The sequence below is a fragment of the Pan troglodytes genome, chromosome Y, assembly GCF_028858775.2.
Source record: "Pan troglodytes isolate AG18354 chromosome Y, NHGRI_mPanTro3-v2.0_pri, whole genome shotgun sequence".
Taxonomy (NCBI): domain Eukaryota; kingdom Metazoa; phylum Chordata; class Mammalia; order Primates; family Hominidae; genus Pan; species Pan troglodytes.
This window is the reverse complement of record NC_072422.2, coordinates 33592634-33615742: the sequence shown is the minus strand read 5'-3', so window position 1 is coordinate 33615742 and position 23109 is coordinate 33592634. Positions and strand designations below refer to the sequence as shown.

At 47.3% G+C, this 23109-nt stretch overlaps 1 protein-coding gene across 3 annotated transcripts in view; it reads left to right on the top strand.

Annotated features, from left to right (window-relative positions):
• LOC751056 (CD99 antigen-like) overlaps positions 1–22711 on the top strand; it is a 60696-nt gene extending 37985 nt beyond the window's left edge. The window contains exon 6 of one of the 3 annotated variants that reach the window (XM_054677281.2): positions 22632–22711. The gene's annotated coding sequence lies outside the window, so the exon portion shown is untranslated. Of the gene's footprint in view, positions 1–4516; positions 6041–15370; positions 15505–22631 lie in introns of those variants that run through there. The other 2 variants (XM_054677280.2, XM_054677282.2) reach the window with 2 other exon arrangements.
• The last annotated feature ends 398 nt before the right edge of the window (positions 22712–23109 follow it).

The following is a 23109-nucleotide window of genomic DNA, read 5'->3' as shown; positions in this document are numbered from 1 at the left end:
CTGGAGGATTTTGCAAGGGAAGAAATTGTCATCTTAGGGAGGGCAAACTAGGGAAACTTTTCAGACACTGGTCATTCACGGGTATGATTAGAAGAAATGCCACACAGACCTCAGGATACCTTGACCCAGACGGGGTCACTCTGATGCCTTCTGACGTGAGAATTGATCACGTTACCACAGCTAGTCACCACTCACTGGGTGACTTCAGACAAAGAAAATTGACGTTGTCACCGTTCCAAAGACCAGAAGTCTGAGGTCTAGGCGTGAGCAGGGCTGCGCTACCCTGGAGGCTCCAGGGGAGGACCCTTCCTGCCTCTCCCAGCTCCTGGGGTTTCCAGGTGTTCCTGGGCTTGTGGCCACATCACTCCAGTCCCTGCCTCCATCTCCACGTGGCCGCCTCCTCTGTGTCTCCAAATCTCTATCTCCTTGTAAGGACACTAATAATTGGATTAGGGCCCACCTGAAATCTGGGATGATCTCATCTCAAGATCCTTCACTTAAGTATGTCTGCAAGGAACCTATTTCTAAATAAGATCCTGTTTCTACATTTTGAGGGTGAGGACATGCACATCTTTTTTTTTCTTTTTTTGAGACAGACTCTCACTCTGTCACCCAGGCTGGAGTGCAATGGCACGATTTCAGCTCACTGAAACCTCCACCTCCTGGGTTCAAGCGATTCTCTTGCCTCAGCCTCCTGAGTAGTTGGGATTACAGGCGTCCACCACTGCACCCGGCTAATTTTTGTATTTTTAGCAGAGACAGGGTGTTGCCATGTTGCTCAGGCTGGTCTCGAACTCCTGACCTTGTGATCCGCCCGCCTCAGCCTCGCAAAGTGGTGGGATTACAGACGTGAGCCACTGTGCCTGGCCGCACATATCTTTTTATGACTCACAACAATATGCAACTCTGGCATGCAATCATGCTAGTGGTTTACTTAGGCAGACCCTCCAGGCCTGCGTGGCAACATAGTGAGACCCCATCTCTAAAAAAACAACAAGAAAAACACAAAAATATACATCATGACACCTGTATTCACACTCCTCATACACTGCAGACAAATGCCATTTTGAAGAGAGGGAGCTTTATTCCTGAGTGGGCAGAGGAAGAAGGATGAATTGAGGAAGTGTGTGCATTACTTGTCAGCTGCCAACACTGAAAACAACACATGTTTATTTTCTTACATTTCTGTAGGTCAGGAGTCTGAAATGGATTTCACTATTTGAAAATCAAGGTGTTGGGAGGCTTGCAGTCTCTCCAGAATCTCTAGGAGAGAATTCATTTCTTGCTTTTTTCTAGTTTTTACAAGCCACCTGCCATCCTTGGCTCATTAGCCGGTACCCCATCTTCAAAGCACATGACTCCGACCTCTGCTTCCATCCTCACATCCCTTTTTTCTGCGGTTAAATGTCTCCCTTCCTCTCTCTTATAAAAGCCCTGGGACCCCACTGTGATTGTATAGATCATTCAAAAAATGTCCCCATCTTAAGAACCTTACCTGAATCCTATCTGCAAATTCCTCTTTGTCCTAAAAGTTCACAAGTTCTAAGAATTAGGATGTGGGCATCTCTGGGGACCAGGACTGTACCTGCCACATAGGGTTTGAACACCTGATGGGATCGGGGAGCCTGATGAGGGAGGGTGTCACCCCTGAGGGGCTGGGTCAAAGTGAACCAAGTAGCTAGAACAGGTGGTCACAGGAAGTTGGTGATTCCCAAGGGCACCAGCTTGGGAGAAGTAAGTGGGGCAGCTGGGGACCCCTCCACCTCTAGGGTCATGGATTTGGAGCCAGGCACTGAGAGCCTCCCACCAGGAGAGGGCACCGTCTACATATAAAGAGAAAGATAGGCCGGGCACAGTGGCTCCTGCCTGTAATCCCAGCACTTTGGGAGGCCGAGGTGGGTGGATCATCTGAGGTCAGGAGTTTGAGACCAGCCTGGCCAACATGGTGAAACCCCGTCTCTACCAAAAATACAAAAATTAGCTGGGTGTGGTGGCGGGTGCCTGTAATCCCAGTCACTTGGGAAGCTGAGACAGGAGAATTGCTTGAACCCAGAAGGTGGAGGTTGCAGTAAGCCAAGATCACACCACTGCACTCCAGCCCGTGCTGGAGTGAGACTCAGTCTTAAAACAACAACTAGCTGGGCGTGGTGGCACACACTTGTAATCCCAGCTACTTGGGAGGCTGAGGCACGAGAATCGCTTAAACTTGGGAGGCGGAAGTTGCAGTGAGCCGAGATCACGCCACTGCACTCCAGCCTGGCTGACAGAGCGAGACTCCATCTCAAAAAAGAAAAAAAAAAAAAAAAAAAAGAGAAAGATACACATTGTATATGCAGCAGGACCAGGCCTAAAAGCAACTAACACTAACAGAGAAGTTTTCAAACCTCAGGAAGGTGGACCCAAGCCATATCACTGGCTTCTTTTCAAGGGAAAATTTGATTGTTTTTTTCCCTTAACTGAACTCTTTTGGGCCACCCTGTTGACTGTAATGAGCACAGACTGCGTTTATAGTGGGAAATGAAATTTGCAATGAATTACTCCAAGAAATGATGCCGTTAGCAATGGGTACATGAGTGGAAGCAACAGCAGCGTGGGATCAGAGCCAGGATCTGAGAGATGCAGAGCTGGGAGGCAGGAGAAAGCTGTCTGGGAGCAAGCAGAGGGTGCTAGACACAATGAACATGGCAAGCAAGGCCAGACCCTGAGGACTGACTGTGGCCTCACTGTGTTCCCCTGCATGCCACGCCATACCTGAGCTCCTCTTTCCCTCCTCACTGAGCCCCACAGGATCCTCAGTTCCATTGACCACAGGCCCTTTGCACGTACCACACTTGCTACACAAAACTTTCTGCCTGTACCTTGTGCTGTCTTCATACTTCAATTGTCAGCTCCACTGTCAGCTCCATGGTCACTTCCCCTTAAAAGTTCACATCTGTGGCCGGGTGCGGTGGCTCACTTCTGTAATCCCAGCACTTTGGGACGCCGAGGCGGGTGGATCATGAGGTCAGGAGATCGAGACCATCCTGGCTAGCATGGTGAAACCCCATCTCTACTAAAAATACAAAAAAAATAGCTGAATGTGTTGGCATGCGCCTGTGGTCCCAGCTACTCAGGAGGCTGAGGCAGGAGAATCGCTTGAACCTGGGAGGTGGAGGTTGCAGTGAACGGAGATCGCGCCACTGCACTCCAGCCTAGGCGACAGAGCGAGACTCTGTCTCAAAAAAATTTAAAAAAAAAATAAAAAATTCATATATCTGTGTCCCTGCCTGACTCAAGCTGACCATATTATAAGCATCTAGAAGCCTCACCTCCTTCCTGCGGCTCTGACCACAGCACAACTTTTATATCCTGTGGGCAATTTTGTTTAAATATCTGCTTTCCTCGTTAGACGCTAAGCAACATGGGAGTGAGTGTCTGGCCATGGTTTGCTCATCTGTGCATCTCCAGGACTGGCTGGGTTCCTGGGTGTGAAGAAGCAGCGGTCCACACACATGGGTGAACCTGTGCTTCTTCTCACCACCACACTGCTTGGCTTCCTTATTTCCTTCTTGTCACCTGGAATGCCTACCCTGTACTTCTGTCCAGCTCCAACACCATCATTTACCACCTCGTTCAGCTCCCAGGCATCCTAGAAGCCTTTCCTGACCACAGGGGTGCATCGTGGTGCACAGTTCCTTCAGCTGCCACTATGGTGCAGGATGAGTCTAGAAGAACAGTTTTGCTGTGCGGTCACCCTTACTCACTATTGTGATTTTGCCTTTAACATATTGAAAGAGACACAGAAAACACACACCATCCGATCAGTTAGTTGCAGACACATCGCCCGATGCTAAGAATGTGCTGTGTTTTAAATCGACGTCTGTTGGCTCTTCAGCTTCTGCTCTGGGCTTCTTATGTCCCCACTCGGCCCTGAATCCCATTCCCCCAAATCTCAGTAACTTTGGTGGCTTTTGCACCAGCCAAAATCAGATCCTAGGTCTTGAGCAAAACCAAGAGCAAGGAAAAAAATGCCCCATGGGAATCTGAGACCTCACTCTAATGACTTCAGTTGCTGTTGACTTGATTTCCTTCAACTGCCGAAGGAGGTTAGATCAGTTTCCTCTTGCTTCTAGGACAAAGCATCACAGACTTTGCAGCTTAAAACAATGCACATTTCTTTGCTTACAGTTCTGGAGGTAAGAAGTCTGAAATTAGTTTCCTGGGGCTCCCATCAAGGTGTCAGCAGGGCTGGCTTCCTTCTGGAGGCTCTAGGAGAGAAACGGTTTGCTTGACATTTCCAGCTTCTAGAGGCTGCCTACACGCCTTATTATGTAGCTGCTCCCTCCATCTTCAAAGCCAGCAGTGTAGCATCTTCCAATCTCTCTCTAACTCTGACCCTCTTGCTTCCCTCTTTCAATGATAAAGACCCATGTGATAACATCGGTCCTACCTGGGTAATCCAGTAATGTCTTCTCATCTCAAGCTCAGCTGATCAGCAACTTTCATTCCATCTGCAACCTTCATTTCCCTTGCACAGGTTCTGGGAATCAGGACATGGATATCTTTGGAGCCCGCTGTTGCTTCTACCTACAACTGGTGTTACAAGACTTGGCCCACTTAATCTTGCAAATTCTTTCTGCCCCTCTCCTGCGCTTAATGAGATCTGTTCTCTATGAACGTTCAGGACCTCAGGAGTAGGGACCCCAAAGGCTGGGGGCAAAGTAGATGTGACAGGTGCCAAGCATAGGATGTGTGACCAGATTCGGTCATGTGATTACATTGTGAAGTGACCCAGGCATTTTCATTAAGAAGGAAAATGGTTGTAGGAGGAGGAAATTGAGCACAACCCACACATGGGTGGTTGGAAAATCTGAGAGCTCTCGTGGGCATGCTCATCCATTTCACTCACCGGTACAGGGGAAATTCTTAGACCTGTCAGTGCAACTATTTGAAATAAACACCCAAGAAAGGCAGCAAACTTCAGGTAGGATGAAGTCAGAAGTCCACCCTGAAGCACAGTGAAAGCCACAAGACAGAAGTGACTGATCCCATCCCAGGGATCCTAAAGAAGATTATCATCAGACTTCTCATTGGAAACTTTGGAAGTCGGAAGGCAGTAGGCTGATAAATTCAAAATGCTAAAAAAGAAAACCAATGAAAACATGCTAACCAAGAAAAAAAAATGCTACACGGCTGAAGAAATCATGCGGAAATCTTAGCAACATTTTAAATGATCCAACAAGGTCTGTTGTTTCTGCGCAGATATGGGCAAACATGAGCTTGTATAGCTTATTTTTATGGGTGCAGGGAGCATGCAGTTATCTCCACTAGCATGTTTTTTGTTTGTTTGTTTTGAGATGGATTCTCACTCTGTCGCCCAGGCTGGAGTGCAGTGGCACAATCTTGGCTCACTGCAACCTCCGTCTCCCGGGTTCAAGCAGTTCCCTGCCTCAGCCTCCTGAGTAGCTGGGATTACAGGTGCCCACCACCATGCCCGGCTAATTTTTGTATTTTTAGTAGAGATGGGGTTTCAGCATCTGGGCCAAGGCTGGTCTTGAACTCCTGACCTCGTGATCCACCCACGTCAGCCTCCCAAAGTGCTGGGATTACAGGTGTGAGCCACCGCGCCCAGCCTGTTTTTCTTTTCAACTCGTGCATAGGTTCAGAATTTAGTTGCAGGTATGTGAGAGCTCCTTGTAGATGTTTTTCATGGTGAGGCAGCTGGCTTACCAGACCTTATCTGACTTCTCGCTTTATCTTCCCAACAGTTCAGCACCGCGGTGCGGTACAGGGTCCCATTAGCAGGTCTCATTTCCCACCACTGACTGAACATCAGCAGGCTCAATCCACAAGTCGGGCTGGGGATGTCTTGTCAAGAATTCCCTCTTTAGGGGCAGGAATGAAATTTATAACAACATCCATGCTGCTTGATGGAGCCCTCTCTACCTTATAGTAAGAATGATCGCTGTCATTCTACAAGTCAGAAACTTGAAGATCAGATGGGTGACGTGTTCAGCTAACGCACTGCTAATAAACAGCAGAAGTGAAATTCAAATATCAAGACATTTGTCCTCAAAGTCTATGCTTGCAACTAGATTATGGCCCTGATATCCTAGGGGTGAATCAGTTTCAGTTTCCCTTCCCGGACCCCCAGCAAGTAGTACATGGGAATTATTCTAGTCCGGTATAGCGGGGAGCAGTGTAAACAGATAAACAAGGTTTCCCGGGGCCCTGGTTTAGGCAAATACATCTTACAACTTATCTGGCTCTTTCAAGTCGACTTCAGACTTCGCCTTGCTTTCTAGACTGTTTTGCCCAATGGAAAATAGTGTTTGTATCTTTAGAAAATGTAATACGTGATTTTCCCCTCTCAATATTTTGCAGGGCAGAGATATTGCTTTGATCTATTTTCACATAATAATTATTATTTGAGGTCTCAAGAACAGCATCTTCATCTGTGTGGGGCTCTGAGTTAAGGGCTTTCCATAGACTCACTCCTGCTGTTTCTTCTAACTCCCTTGAGCAGAGGCCAGCAGTAGAGAAACTTGATAAATAACACAAGTGCTATAATCCCTGAGTCCTCTAAGAAATGAGACACAAAGGAAAGATCCAGGGACATTTTCACAGATGTGCCCAATTCCAGTGGCCCCAGGTTTCCCACCCTGCTGTTGATATTCTGCCACCCATAGTCGTGATCATCTGGCTACAAAACAGCAGGCAAGGCTGTGCATGAGTGATGTTACAGGTGGGCTCATGGCTACATGGATGTCTAGACATGTCTAGGTGTCCATATGCAGGACCTGAGGGAAAGTGAGAAGGAGGGAGGGATGGGTGAATAGATGGATAGATAAATGGATGGAAAGGTGGACGAATGGATAGATGCATGAATGGATGGTGAATTGGTGGGTAAAATGGAGGGATGGATGGGTGTTTGGATGGATATTTGGATGGATGGATGGATGGATGGATGGATGAGTGAATGGCTGAGTGGATGGGTAGACAGGTGGATGGATGGAAAGATGGATAAGTGTTTGATGGATGAATAGACACATACATGGATGGACAGGTGTTTGGGTGGATGTGTAGGTGGAAAGGTGGATAGATAGATTGATGGGTAGATGGATAGAGGGACTGATGGATCACTGAATACATGTGTCAATGAATGGGGGATGTATCATTGGAGGGATGGGTGAGTGGTATGGTGGATGAGTAGATGAATGAGTGGGTGGATAGATGGATGGATGGATGGATGGATGGATGGATGGATGGATGGTTGGATGGATGGTAAGGTGGATGAGTAGATGGGTGGATGGATGGATGGATAGATGGATAGGTAGATAAGTAGATGATTGGATGGATGGATGCATGAATAAACAGGTTCATGGATGGGTGGATGAGTGGATAGATGGATGGGTGGATATGGGTGGCTGGATAGATATGTAGATAGATGCAAAGGTGAATGCAAAGAGAAGGATAGATTTATGAGGATGCAAGTGAGAATTTTTCTCCTTAGGTCATCAGGGGAAAATTAAATCCTTACCCACGGAGACATCTCTCATTTGAGTCAGGCAGAGGCCCTCTTTTTCTCTCTCCTGGTGACCAGGACAAAGAAATGCAGGTGTAGAGAGCTCTGATCAGGGAGCCCTGCCTGCCTCCTGTCCTGGGTGACCTTTACCAAATCCTCTCCTGTGTTGGGTCTCCCTGACCTTGATTTTCAAATGGTGGCTTCAGGGCTTTGCCTTTTCTGTGTCTGTGGTTCTCTGTCATCCATCAAGTCTCCCAGGGAGCCCCTTCTTGCCTCCCCTCTGTCCCTTTGGCCCCCACTCCAGACCCCAGATTGGGTTCAGGGTTCCTCTGTAGAAGTCACTGTTGGGAGTCCACACCCTGAAAATGCCTTTAGTCTTCATTCCAGCCTCTCCTCTCTGCCAAGTGAGCTGCCCTTAATGGCAGCAGTCACTTCCTCACACAGGGATGCTTGTTCCAGCACACTGAGTAAGCGCTGTCTCCTGAGTGGGAATTGGCTTGGCACAGGTGACTGTATGACATTGTTTCAAAAAGTCATTCAAATTCTTTGTCTTGTACATCCTGTCTGGAAGCACGTATATACATTCCCGCCTCCCCACTGGGCACGCTCTTACCCTTGCCCTGCCATTCTGGTGCTAGGAGCTGTTTGTGCTGTCCACTGGGTGGACAGAGACGTCTTCCCCATGAAAAGAGGAATCAGGGTTTTCATGTATCTCTTAGAAGCCGGGCATTTGGCACCGGGGCTCATGAACAGCTGATTTTTGAAGTGGTCCCAGGGAAAGCTGAGCTGGTGACTGATAAGAAGAAGGTCTCGGCGGGTGCAGGGCTCACGCCTGTCATCCCAGCACTTTTGGAGGCCGAGGCAGGCAGATCAGTCAGGAGATTGAGACCATCCTGGCCAACATGGTGAAACCCCGTCTCTACTAAAAATACAAAAATTAGCTGGCCATGGTGGTGCATGCCTGTAATCCCAGGTACTCGGGAGGCTGAGGCAGGAGATTCGCTTGAACCCTGGAGGTGGAGGTTGCAGTGAGCCGAGATCATGCCATTGCACTCCAGCCTGGGCGACAGAGCAAGACTACGCCTCAAACAAAAAAAAAAAAAAAAAAAAAAAAGAAGAAAGGAAGAAGAAGAAGAAGATCTGAAGAATTGGGATACTGAGGCATCATCTTCCTTGCCCGGTGGATTTGTGGTTTCATACCCTGGATCTCCTGAAGCTTTGGGGTTTTTCTCATTTTTTTTTTCTTTGAGATGGAGTCTTTTTTCTTTATAAATTATCCAGTCTTAGTTATTTCTTTATAGCAATGTGAGAACAAACTAATGGTGCTGGTCTCCTCAAGGAAACTCCTGCCATACCCCTTCCCTCATCTTCTTTCTCTCTCTCTTTTTGTTTTGAGGTGGAGTCTAACTCTCTCGCCCAGGCTGGAGTGCAGTGGTACGATCTTGGCTCACTGCCACCTCTGCCTCCCGGGTTCAGGTCATTCTCCTGCCTCAGCCTCCCGAGTAGCTGGGATTACAGGCGCTCACCACCATGCCCGGCTAATTTTTGTATTTTTAGTAGAGACGGGGTTTCACCATGTGGGCCAGGTTGGTCTTGAACTCCTGACTTCAAGCGATCCACCTGCCTCAGCCTCCCAAAGTGCTGGGGTGACAGACGTGAGCCACCGCACCTGGCTGGGGATCCTTTTTCATCTCTGGTGGACAACAAGGTGTATTTTCCTCTTGCTGGTCCAGGGGGCAGCAGAGGGAGAAGGAGACTACAGTGTTTGGGGGTCCATGTGTGTGTTCTTTTCCCCCCTGGTGCCCGCCGTGGGAGGTCACATAATGCAGATGGATAATGATGGCACAGACATATCCTGGCTGTTGGCCTCTCCCACTTTACTTCATTTGTGATGGATGCACCACCCATTGAGTTGATTATAAAAGGCTGATAAGGCTGGGCACGGTGGCTCACACCTGTCATCCCAGCACTTTGGGAGGCCAAGGCAGGCGGATCACCTGAGGTCGGGAGTTCGAGACCAGCCTGACCAACATGGAGAAACCCCATCTCTACTAAATACAAAATTAGCCGGGCGTGGTGGTGCATGCCTGTAATCCCAGCTACTCAGGAGGCTGAGACAGGAGAATCGCTTGAACCAGGGAGGCAGAGGTTGCGGTGAGCAGAGATCGTACCATTGCACTCCAGCCTGGGCAACAAGAGGGCAACTCCATCTCAAAAAATTAAATAAATGAAATAAATGAATACATAAATAAAAGGCTGATAATAAGCAAATTGCTAACTGTGGGGTCTGTGACTATGGACTCTTTCTTCTGTTCAAAATAGCTTTTCTGCAGAGTTAACTGTGCAAACCCAGGACAGCAGATTCTGTTTGTGCCCTTCAAGTGGTTTAGATTTCAGATTACCAAGATAGAAAAATATGTTTGACTACCTGTCCACAGTTCTGTATTTTCAATTCTTATAATGGGACTACAAATAAGACAACCTGAGCCTTTGTTTCCCATACCCCTGAATGCACAGAACCAGAGTTCTGAAGGATGTTTTTGTTTGTTTGCTTTTGAGATGGAGTTTCACTCTTGTCGCCCAGGCTGGGTGCAATGGTGCGATCTTGGCTCATTGCAACCTCCGCCTCCGAGGTTCAAGTGATTCTCCCACCTCAGCCTCCCAAGTAGCTGGGATTACAGGCATGTGACACCACACTCGGGTAATTTTTTGTGTTTTTAGTAGAGACGGGGTTTCACATGTTGGCCAGGGTGGTCTTGAACTCCTGACCTCAGGTGATCCACCCATGCGGCCTCCCAAAGTTGTTGGGACTACAGGCGTGAGCCACTGTGCCAGGCCTGAGCAATGTTTAAATCCTCAAAGCATCACTAGAATTCTGATAAGTATTTTTACAAAGAAGAAAGGAATCATTATTGGCAAGGATGTGGAGACATTAGAATTCTCCTTCTTTGCTGGTGGGAAGTTAAAGTGGTGTAGCCACTATGGAAGGCGGTTTTATGGCTCTTCAGAAAATTAAACACAGAATTACCAAGTGATGTAGCAATCCTACTTCTACCTAATACCTAAAGATCCTGAAAACAAATGTATAAACAGAAATTTGTACACAAATGTATGTAGCAATATCCAAAATGCCAAAAGGTGAAAACAGTCCGATGTCCATCTAATACTAAATGGATAAACCCCATGGGTTCCATCCATACAATGGAATATTATTCAGCCACGAAAAGGAATGAAACAGTCACATGCTACAACATGAATGAACCTTGAAGACGTTATGCTAAGTGCAGAAAGAGAGACACAAAAGGTCACATATTGTAGGAGTCCATTTATATAAAATGTCCAGAATAGTTAAAGCCATCAAGACAGAAATTGAACTCATGGTTGCTTAGGGCTGGGGGCAGGGAAAATGAACAGTGATTACTCGATAGGTATGAAGTTTCCTTTGGCGGTGATGGCAGGGTTCTGGAACTAGATAGCGGTGATGGTGGCATAACACTGTGGATGTAGTAAATGCGCCTGAATTGTTCACTTAAAAATGGTAAAAACGGGCCGGGCGCGGCGGCTCGCGCCTGTAATCCCAGCACTTTGGGAGGCCGAGGCGGGCGGATCACGAGGTCAGGAGTTCGAGACCAGTCTGGCCAACATGGTGAAACCCCGTCTCTACTAAAAATACAAAAATTAGTTGGCTCTGGTGGCGCATGCCTGTATTGCTAGCTACTCAGGAGGCTGAGGCAGAAGAATCGCTTGAACCCGGGAGGCGAAGGTTGCAGTGAGCCGAGATTGCGCCACTGCACTCCAGCCTGGACGACAGAATGAGACTCCATTTCAAAAAAAAAGTGAAAACAGGCTGGGTGCAGTGGCTCACACCTTTTAACCTCAACTCTTTGCGAGGCCAAGGTGGGAGGATTGCTTGAGCCTAGGAGTTGAAGACCAGAGTGGGCAACACAGATCCAGTCTCTACCAAAAAATTTTAAAAAATCAGCTGGGCATGGTGGCATGTGCCTGTAGTCCCGTCTCCTCTGGAGGCTGAGGTGGGAGGATCACTTGAGCCCAGGAGGTCAAGGCTGCAGTGAGAGGTGTTTCTGTCACTGCACTGCAGCCTGGGTGACAGAGGGAGACCCCCATCTCTAAAACAAATAAATACATATGTACACAAATGAAAAGGTTAAATGATGAAATTAAGGTTATGGGTATTTTTCCACAACAACATGCTTCCCCACAGAAATCTCAGTGGAGAAGACAGGAGTGTGGCAGACAAACATGCTTCTGGAGCCCCACAAAGCTGTCCCTTTAATTGGCAGCACGCCTGGTAAAGGCTGTTTGCTTTGTGGACATTGACCTCCACCTGCTGGCCCAGTGACTCCTGCTATCTTCATTTTGTCTGGTTCACCTCTCAGTCCCCAGAGCCGTACAACCATCTATAGGTTCTTGCTTCTCCCTTTTCCCCTAGAAGCATCTCCTGGGAATCACCCCTGACCAAAAGCCCCAGGCACCTCTCCAAGACCCCCTGCAGAAGCCTAAACAGCCCTTACATTCATTGCCTTTGGACCTACCCGAAGTCAACAAGTTCCAAACTCGTCAGAAACTGGGAGAAGTCTCAGCCCCAAATCAATAGCAGCCGTTGTCAGCTCCTCCCAGCTCAAAGTCCCCCAGAGATCGGTTCCCTGGTCTGAGTCAGGAACGAGAGACTGAAAAGCATGGGGATCTGGTGCTTTTTCTTCGTAGGGTTAGTCCCTTTCCCCACCAAAAAACCTACCAACTGAAAGATCACTGATTGGATGGGTCAACCAGCCTCAGCTACCAGATGTCTTTTGAGATGGGGAGTCAGCCCCCTAAAGCTGAGTCTCTGTGTGTGGCTTCCAAATACCTGGTCCCCTGGGTGCAGACAGAAGAGAGGACGCAGAGGCTGGACATCTCCCAGAGGAGGGGGAGACTGGCTGGTCACCAAATAATCTTGCTTCCCTCTCTGATGTCATAGGAACATGAACAGACTTGGAGATGCTGATTGAAAGTACATGTCACCTGAAGGAGACATTGGTTCCAGAGCCATTAATTCCTAACCTCCTACCATACTCTCTGCATGGTGGAAGATGCCAGAACATTCTCAGAGCTTGAGAAAAAAGAGGAATTGAGAGAAGGGACAGGGGTCAAGAGATAGAGAAGGTGAGAGGAATGTGAGAGAAGAGGGGGACGGAGGAGAAGAGAGGAAGGATAACTCAGAAGCTCAGGTCTAACTTCACCCCACTCCCCTTAGGACCCCCCCACTCTAACTGTTGTTTCTGAGAGTTCCTGGGGGCCACCCATAAACAATGAGGTTAAATGTAAATGGAAGGGCAGGACTCTGTTGAAGTCTGCAGAAGGTACCCTGTTGGCTGCATAGTCACCAGCTCTCATGACCCAAAGAGGAGAGTGAGCAGGTGACTGGATCATCAGTGAGGGTAAATCTGGAAGACAGAATTGGAGCCAGGTGCAGTGGCTCACAACTGTAACCCCAGCACCTTTGGAGGCCAAGGTAGAAGGAGCACTTGAGCCTCAGGAGTTTGAGACCAGCCTGGGCAACATAGCCAGACCCTGTCTCTACAAATAATTTTAAAAAATGAATTGAAGGATTTCTAAAGACCACTTGAGTGGTTTATGTCTCCTGGAGTCAGAACCCAGGGAGGATTTTTGCTGAAATACCAAAGCCACAGGGAGCATGAATAGAGATGTTCAGACAGAAATTAAGTTTGAAGAAATAGACTTTGGCAGAGAGGCACGTGGCCACAGACAAGAACTCATCATGCATTCATTCTTTCACTCACTCAGCAAACATTAAATGGACTCTGTCTAACTGCATTTCCCTCTCTTGACAAGAGGGATACATCGGAGAGAGACAGGCTGAAGGAATGTAGAGTTGATATTGGACCTGGGAGCTTTCCAAAGGCACTGTGCTCTCCTGTGCCCTTCTTCGCGTCCCAGTCTCTACAATGTTGACCATGTTCGTGGGTATCACATTGCTGTTGACATACCAGGAAGAATATGCATGAACCACAGTGACAAATGTCATTCATAATCCTTTTTAGCACAGAATAACCTACAGAAATGTCTTCTGTGTACCTTCCCCTGGAATATTTTGTGATTCTGATGCAGCTGGAGACAAAACATCTCTTATCCATGGCCTCTCTTGAATCAATTTTATCTCCAATCTGCCTTTTCATGGGTACTCTACCAAGAAAGCAAACAAGGAAACTTCAGCTGGTCTAGCAGTTCTGAGACAGCAAATTATCTCACTGTTGATGTGGACAAAGAGCCTCTTGCAGAAAGACTATACTTAACTCTGAGAATCTGGGTCCCAGCTTTTTTTTTTAATCCAGAGAGGTGTAAATCTGAAAGAATCTGAGTCCCAGCCGAGCTGAGAGAGGAGTAAAATCACGGAGGCATGCCTCCACTCAGAACACATCATTATCGTGCTTTTATATGGAAGGCACAGCCATTCACTCATTCTCCGATAGACGTTTCCATTGAACGTTGGATCTCTTCAAACCAAGTGTCTGCAAACATGATGGGTTTTGCACTGATGCTGAGGATGAATCCAACAGGAAAGATACAGAGAAACATCACATTGCACCCCAGAGACATACGCAATTATTGTTTATTGATTAAAAATAAAATGAAAATTAGGAGGATGAGGCAGGTGGATCATGAGGTCAGGAGTTCGAGACCAGCCTGGCCAATATGGTGAAACCCTGTCTCTACTAAAAATACAAAAATTAGCCGGGTGTGGTGGCATGCACCTGTAGTCCCAGCTACTCGGGAGGCTGAGGCGGGAGAATCGCTTGAACCCGAGAGGTGGAGGTTGCAGTGGGCCGAGATGGTGCCACAGCACTCCAGTCTGGGTGACAGAGCAAGACTCTGTCCCAATAATAATAATAATGAAAAATAAAAGAGGAACAAGGGAAACCAATAGTAAGCATATAGAAGAGCAGTTTAACATGCAATTTCATTTTAATTATTTCTGCTTTAAGTTTGTTATTTAAATGGTATCTCAAACGAACAAGGCTGGCCACTCGTTCCCTCTTCTGTTACCCTATCATTGGAGGTTTTGTTCTTTGCCTTGGTATGTTGAGAGAACCCAGAGGTCTGTGAGTAAAATTCCGGGGTTTTGTCAACTCAGATGGGACAAAGTCTACATCTCTGGGTTCACTCACTTGTAACTGAAATTCAGCATTGCCTGTGGACATAGGCAACATCCCACAACAATATTAGTCTTGCCTGTAGATTTCTCACCAACCATTATCACAAATACTTTCCTATCCCTGTACAGGAGTTGCAGGTGAAATATCCTTTATGCTCATGACCACTTCAGCGTTACTGTGCATCTTGGACCTGCCTCAAAATATTTTAATCTTATGAATATCTAATGCATTACTGTGTTTCCATTGCACAAAATAAAACAATGACTTAGCAGTTGCCCAGGCGAGGGGAACCACTTCCAACAGGTGGGACTAATCATTCAGGGTTTTTGAAAGTTCTCTGTGTAGTTGGATTTTAAGCTCCTGAGTTAATCTGATAGAACTTTCTCATCTGGTTTTAAGAAGTGTGGTTGATGGGGATCTCTTGACTGTAGAATCAGTTTTAAAACACCACATTCACTTCTGACAGTAGGTAAATTTTACCTTGGGCAGAATTGTATGGCCTTGGTGGTAGTTAGTATAAATTAGTATGAATTAACTTGGGCATATGTGAAAATTACTATAGCATAAATTAATGAAGGCCTATGTGAAATTTTGCAATTATTTTCTATATTCACCTAAAATGGCATTGCACTGGAAATATAGTATGCTTCTTTTGTGATTTCTACATATCTCTGTTTTTTTCTCATATCAGATTCTACTTTACCCCTCAGTGACAGTCATTTTACACCCCTCTCTGTCTCAATGTCTGAGGCACCCTGGGACCATCCTGGCTGGAAGGCATAGTGACATTGCTGGCCTGAGCTGAAGTGCTGATTAAAATAAATTGAAAGCTGAATTACCTTATGAAGAGCTGCTTTACCCAGGAACAAATGTGGAGAGGAACTCCTTGAAACTGTGTTCTCAAGTAGACCACTTTTGAGAAATTATACATTTATCATAACATCTCAAGTCCTGCTCTGCATAGAATGACCATTATTATCAAGAAAAGTTCTCCATTCCCTGTAATTCATAAGGAAATGCAGGCCTAACCAGAAAACAGGAACTGCGACAACCTTGCATCAGACACATTCAATCTCTCTATTCACAGTTGCATTCTCTTTCTCTTTTTTTTTTTTGTTTACAAAGCCAATCACCAATAACTCGGAAAACAAAAACAAAAACAAAAAAAATGAACACATTGTTGAGCTCGCTTCTGAGAAAGATTCTGCATTGTGAATGTCAGGATTCCACATTTCTGAAGCACCTTTGCTCCTCCAGAAAGCATATCTCTAGTTTCGTGGTGATATGAGAGAGAAATGACAATTGTCTATATTATCAGGATGGCCCATTGTGCTCTGCGGATCTCAATCAATGTGGACATCAGCCATGATCAAGCTCTTTCTTTTCTCTCTCTCTCTCCTTCCTTCCTTCCCCCTTCCCCTCCCCTCCCCCTTTCCCTTTCCTTTACCTTGTTTCTTGCTTCGTTTCTTTCTCCCTTCCCTCCTCTGTCCTCCTCCCTCCCCCTTCCCCTCCCCTCCTCTTCCCTTCCCCATCCCCTTCCCCTTCCCCCTCCCCTTCCCCCCTCCCCTTCCCTTCCCTCCCCCCTCCCCTCCCCTTCCCCCTCCCCTCCCCTTCCCTCCCCCCTCCCCTTCCCTCCCCCCTCCCTCCCATTCCTCCTCTCTCCCCCTCCCCTACCCCTCCCCTACTGCCTCCCCTTCCCTCCACTTCCGTCCCCCTTCCCTTTTCTTTTCGCTTCTTGAGACAGGATCTCACTCTGTTGCCCAGACTGGAGTACAGTGAAGTGATCGTGGGTCACTGCAGCTTCGACCTCCTGGGCTCAAGCCATGCTCTCTCCTCAGCCTCCTGAGTAGCTGGGACTACACACACACACACCACCATGACTGCCTAATTTTTAAAATTTTTATATTTTTTTGAGACAGCGTTTCATGCAGGTTTTCATGCCCAAGCTGGAGTGCAGTGGTACAGTCTCTTGGCTCACTGCAACCTCTGCCTCCTGGGCGAAAGCAGTATTCCTACCTTGGCCTCCCAAGTAGCTGCAAGCCACAGGCACTAGCCACCACGTTCGGCTATTTTTTTTTATTTTTTAGACACAAGATTTCACCATGTTGTCCAGGCTGGTCTCGAACTCCTAAACTCAAGTGATACACCCGCCTTAGCCTCCCAAAGTGCTGGGATCACAGGCATGAACCACCATGCCCAGCCTGGTTAATGTTTAAATGTTTCCTGGAGATGGGGCTTCACTATGTAGCGCAGGCTGGTCTTGAACTCCTGGGCTCAAGTGATCCTCCCACCTCAGCCTCCTAAAGTGCTGGGATGACAGACATGCACCCCCACACTCAGAGATATTATTTTCTTTTTTTTTTCTTTTTATTTTTTTGAGAGGGGTCTTGCTCTTGTCCCCCAGGCTTGAGTGCAGTGGCTCGTTCTCAGCTCACTGCAACCTCCACCACCTGGGATCAAACAATTCTCCTGCCTCTGCCTCCCAAGTAGCTGGGATTACAGGCGCCTGCCACCACGCCCGGCTGATTTTTGTATTTTTTAGTAGAGACGGCGTTTCATTATGTTACCCAGGCTGGTCTCAAACTCCTGACCTCAGGTGATCTGCCCGCCTCGGCCTCCCAAAGTGCTGGGATGACAGGCGTGAGTCACCGCGCCTGGCTGACCATGCTTTTACACAAATATCCCAGACCCTGGCGACGACAGCTGACCAGAGAGTGATTGAACTATGCAGAGTCCCAGCTTCACCTCCCAAATCCCTTCTCTCTCATTTGCCCACCTATTACCCCTACCTTAAAAAAACACCCTGTAGAAATACCCACTAGGGCCAGACGCATTATGTGAGGCTTTTTATTTTTTATTCTTTTTTTTTTTTTTTGAGATGGAGTCTCACTGTGTTGCCCAGGCTGGAGCGCAGTGGCATGATCTTGGCTCACTGCAACCTCTGTCCCCCCGGATTCAAGCAATTCTCCTGCCTCAGTCTCCTGAGTAGCTGGGATTACAGGTGTGCACCACCACGCCTGGCTAATTTTTGTATTTCTAGTAGAGACGGGGTTTCGCCATATTGGCCAGGCTGGTCTCAAACTCCTGACCTCAGGTGATCCACCTGCCTCGGCCTCCCGAAGTGCCGGGATTAACAGGCGTGAGCCTCCGCGCCTGGCTGACCATGTTTTTATACAAGCGTCCCAGACCCTGGAGATGACAGCAGACCAGAGAGTGATTGAACTATGCAGAGTCCCAGTCCCACCTCCCAAATCCCTTCTCCTCTCTCCTTTGCCCACCTACTACCGCCCACCTTTAAAAAACACCCTGTATCAATACCCAGTAGGGCCAGAGGCATTATTTGAGGCTCTTCATTATTTTCTGAGACATCAATAGACTATATGTGTTGGCACAGTAATTGACTTTGCAGTTTACATTGGTGATATAGGAGGGACAGATCCTGCTTCTTGGAAACCTCCATGATTTGCACGTGTGCCTGCATCCTCCTTTGCAGGTGCGGTGTTTGGGAAGGAGCAGTGAGCCACAGGGGGATGGGAGCCCAAGGTGTGGCCCTGCAGGGAGGGTCCAATGGCCCGTGAGTGTGGGTGATTCAAGAATGTCAGAGTGGCTGGGCACGGTGGCTCACTCCTGTAATCTCAGCACTTTGGGAGGCCAAGGTGGGCAGATTACCTGAGGTCGGGAGTTGGAGACCAGCCTGGCCAAGATGGTGAAACCCCGTCTCGACTAAAAATACAAAAATTAGCTAAGTGTGGTAGCAGGTGCCTGTAATCCTAGCTACTTGGGAGGCTGAGGCAGGGAAGTGCTTGAACCCAGGAGGTGGAGGTTGCAGTGAGCCAAGATCATGCTACTGCACTCCAGCCTGGGCAACAGGGTGAGACTCCGTCTCAAAAAAAAAAAAAAAAAAAAAAAAAAAGAGCATCTGTCATTTGCAACAACACGGGTGAATTTGAAGGATATTGTGTTCAGTGAAATAAGCCAGGCATGGAAAGACAAGTACCACATGATCTCATTCCTATGTAAAAGTCTAGAAACCTTGATCTCACAGAAGCAGAGAGCACAGTGGTGGTTACCAGGGGATGGGCATGGGTGGGGCATGGGAAGATGTTGGTCAGAGTATTACAGGCCACTAGACAGGCATGGGCGGGCAGGAGAGGGCTCTTCCACCCACCAGCAATGCCAGGTGCTGGTTCAGCGATGATCGCATTGCCTCTCTAAAAAATGATAAATTGGCGGCTGGGCACGGTGGCCCACGCCTGTCATCCCAGCACTTTGGAAGGCCGAGGCAGGTGGATCACGAGGTCAGGAGTTCAAGACCAGCCTGGCCAAGATGGTGAAACCCCATCTTTACTAAAAATACAAAATTAGCCAGACATGGTGGTGCATGCCTGTAATCCCATGCTTGAAACCGGGAGGCAGAGGTTGTTGCAGTGAGCTGAGATCATGCCACTGCACTCCAGCCTGGGCGATAGAGTGAGACTCAGTGTCAAAAAAAAAAAAAAAAATTGGCAGCCTGTGGCAGGGAGAGACCATTTCCTGATGTTCCACACCTGTCACACTCAATTGTTCATTGAGTGCAAGTGCCGTGGAAACACAGCTTCCTAAGCATGCACATTAGGAGAAAACATGGCGGAATATGACCTTCTGAGGTCACTCCACTGGAAACAGGAAGAAAGCCTCAGATATGGGCACACTACAACTTCCTAAACCTCATGCTCACCTCCCAAGCATAAGGAGGGCACTGTGCATGCGGGCAGCTCACCCTAGGGGAAGAATGATGGGAAAGGGATACAAGATGCTAGAAGTGGACCAGCCTATAAGGTCCTGTAAAGTTAAACACCACACTTGTTCTTCAGGGTGCCTGCTTGGGTCTCCTTCAACTGTACTTCCGTTCTTTTCTGTTCTGAAGCTTTTAAAATAAACTTCCACTCGGCTGGGCGCAGTGGCTCATGCCTGTAATCCCAGCACTTTGGGAGGCTGAGGTGGGTGGATCAGAAGGTCAGAAGTTCGAGACCAGCCTAGCCAATACGGTGAAACCCCGTCTCTACTAAAAATACAAAAATTAGCCCTGCATGGTGGCGCACACCTGTAATCCCAGCTACTCAGGAGATTGAGGCAGGAGAATCACTTGAACCTGGAAGGTGGAGGTTGCAATGAGCCGAGATCGCACTGCTGCACTCCAGCCTGGGTGGCAAGAGCGAGACTCTGTCTCAAAACAAAAACAAAAACAAAAACCTTCCACTCCTGCTCTGAAACTTGCCCGGGTCTCTCTCTCTGCCTTATGGCCCTCAGTCAAATTCTTTCTTCTGAGGAGGCAAGAATTCCAGTGGCTGCAGGCCTGTATGGATTCATCACTGGTAACTCAGATACCTTCCACCACATTATAATAAAAGGGCAGAACATTTCAGTTAGACCTAAGGAATAAGTTCAAGAGATATATTGCACAATGTGGTGATTGTAGTTAATATCAATGTACTGCATACTTGAAAACCACTAAGACAGTAGATTTTAACTGTTTTCACTACATTAAAAAAATAAGTATGGGCTGGGAATGGTGGCTCACGCCTGTAATCCCAGCACTTTGAGGGGGTGAGGGGGGTGGATCACGAGGACAGGAGATTGAAACCATCCTGGCTAACACAGTGGAACCCCATCTCTACTAAAAATACAAAAATTTAGCCAGGCGTGGTGGCAGGCACCTATAGTCCCAGCTACTTGGGAGGCTGAGGCAGGAGAATTGCTTGAACCCAGGAGGCAGAGGTTGCAGTCAGCCGAGATTACACCACTGCACTCCAGCCTGCATGACAGAGCCAGACTCCATCTAAAAAAAAAAAAAAAAAAAAGTATTTATGGTAATATGTTAATTAGTTTTAGTTACCCATCCCATAATGGATACATATTTCAGTATATGAATGGAATGTTATGTTGTATATCAGAAGCATATCTAATTTTTGTCAATGACAAAAAGAAAATAGTCCTCATCATTGTGACTGGCTCAGGCTAAACACATACACTATTTTTATTTCTGCAGTTATTCTTCTATTTCTGTGCTACGTCTTAAAATTATCCATTGCAAATGGCATGTAGCTTTGAAAATATAAACTTGCCACCTGATACAAAACTTTTCAGTTCTGTCATGGTTTTTTTTTTTTTTTTTTTTTTTTTGAGATGGAGTCTCATTCTGTTGCCCAGGCTGGAGTGCAGTGATGCGATCTCGGCTCACTGCAACCTCCACCTCCTGGGTTCAAGCGATTCTCCTGCCTCAGCCTCCCGGGTAGCTGGGACTACAGGCGCATGCTGCCACGCCCGGCTAATTTTTTGTATTTTAGTAGAGACAGGGTTTCACCGTTGTTGCCCAGGCTGGTCTCGAACTCCTGAGCTCAGGCAATCCGCCTGCCTCAGCCTCCCAAAGTCCTAGGATTACAGGCGTGAGCCACGGTGCCCAGCCTCTGTCATAGTTTCTAAAACACCCATGCCACAACAGTAATCTTTACTCAACTTCAGCTCCTCATCCTTTGTCTAAGCCAAGTTTAGCCGAAGAAAACATCTGCCAAAGGCAAGAACCCGGTGGGAAGCCCCCTGAGCCCAGTGGCCTGCAGAGTCTGTTCTAGTGACAAAGCAGGCAACTGGAAGAGATCAGGGCTGCGAGACAGCGTGGGTGGGTTTTATCTGCTGCTTTTGTAAATTCATTGCATGATACGTCTGTTTTTCAGAGGTCCCAAAGCAAAGAAACAAAGCCCCGCAGAGTTCACCCAGAGGGAAAGCCTTCATTGGATCAGGCTATAAGAGAAGGACTCTCCCCTGAGAAAGATAAATACTTATTTTGGGGCTGTGTTTAGAGAAAAAGGAAGAACGATGGCTTTCCCATAGAAACATTTACTTATTTTGTGATTTGAAAATGGACTTTTATGTTTTAGGAATTATGTGGACGGGATGTTTTCTTGGGTGATCGATTTGAAATTGCAGAGGGGAGCAGGTGCCATGTGCTGGCAATGGCCGGCCTTCCTTCCTCCCTTCCTCCCTCCCTCCCTTCCTCCCTTCCTCCCTTCCTCCCTTCCTCCCTTCCTTCCTTCCTTCCTTCCTCCATTCCTCCTACCCCCCCGTTTCTTCCTTCTTTCTCTCTTTCTTTCCTTCTTTTCTTTCTTTCTTTCTTTTTCTTTCTTTCCTTTCTTTTTCTTTCTTTTCTTTCTTTCTCTCTCTCTTTCATTTTGTTTGTTTTAATGAGTGAGAGTAAAGAGAAAGAAAAGAACTGTTTTTATTTTTTGTCTACCTTTATTGTAAGGAGAGAGTGAGGACACCATGCCACACATGCAGGGTCCTGAGCAGAGGGCTGCACCCTGCTAAGTTCTAAACACAGCTAGACTTTATCCTGAAAGCCACTGAGAGGCCCAGATTTTGAAACACTCGGCCTCTCAGAAGAGGATAGAATGGGTTGCCAGTGTAATAGGGAGAGAAATCGAACATAGCTGACTCCATCTTGCTTCGGACTCCTCAAGCTAACTGCTTTTAGGCACTTCTGCCTAAAGCAGATTAACACGGGCCAAGTTAATCATGGAAAGAATTTAGATTACAGTTTAACTGGAAAGCAAGGATGATAAGAGTTCCTTTCCAAAACTAACCTCTGAGGAGATAAGAAGGGCATGCACACAAGTAACAATGTTATGTTGAAGACTTGTAGGAGCGCTGTGACCTGAGCAAGGACAAAGTTTTGCAATCTCCTTGGGCCCCTGCTGATGCCCAAGTGTCTGTGGTCACCAGCCACCCCCCTCACCTCAGTCTCCTCCTTGTTCCCCTTCAGTGTACCCCTTCAATGTACAAAGAAGCTTGAGATTCATGCCTTTAAAGATGGTTCGTTAGGACATGGGTCCAGTATCTTCCTGACTTGCTGGCTCTCCAAATAAAGATGCTTTTCTTGCTCTAACTTTTTGTCTCGTGAATGATTGGTTGTTATGCAGTGAGCCTCAGGAACTTTGGACTCCACAGCACCAGGACAACTCTCAGGACTCCCAGTCTCTATTGGGTGCAGGAATCACTGGGGAGTCTGGCTGAAGTGCAGACTCTGATTGAGGAGGCCTGGGACACGAGGCCTGAGATTCTGCATCTCCAGTAAGCACCAAGGGGATGCTGATGCTGCTGATCCAGGGACCACACCTTGGAGAGCAGTGCTGAGAAGCTGGTGGAAGGAGCCCAGGCTCATGAAGATCTGAACATGGTCCATAGCAGGGAGGTTGGGGAAATGAGATAAAACTGTTAAAAATGGCAGTTACCTTCCTGGAGAAGAAATGGCTTTTCCATTCCTTATTAGGCTCATGTCTTTGGAACTAGCCCCCACTGGTCTCCTTCCTGTTATATACCTGCAGTTACCATGTTCTTGTTAAGGAAGAATGGCAAATGCAAAAAAAAAAAAAAAAAAGAGGAAGTTGATCATGTTTG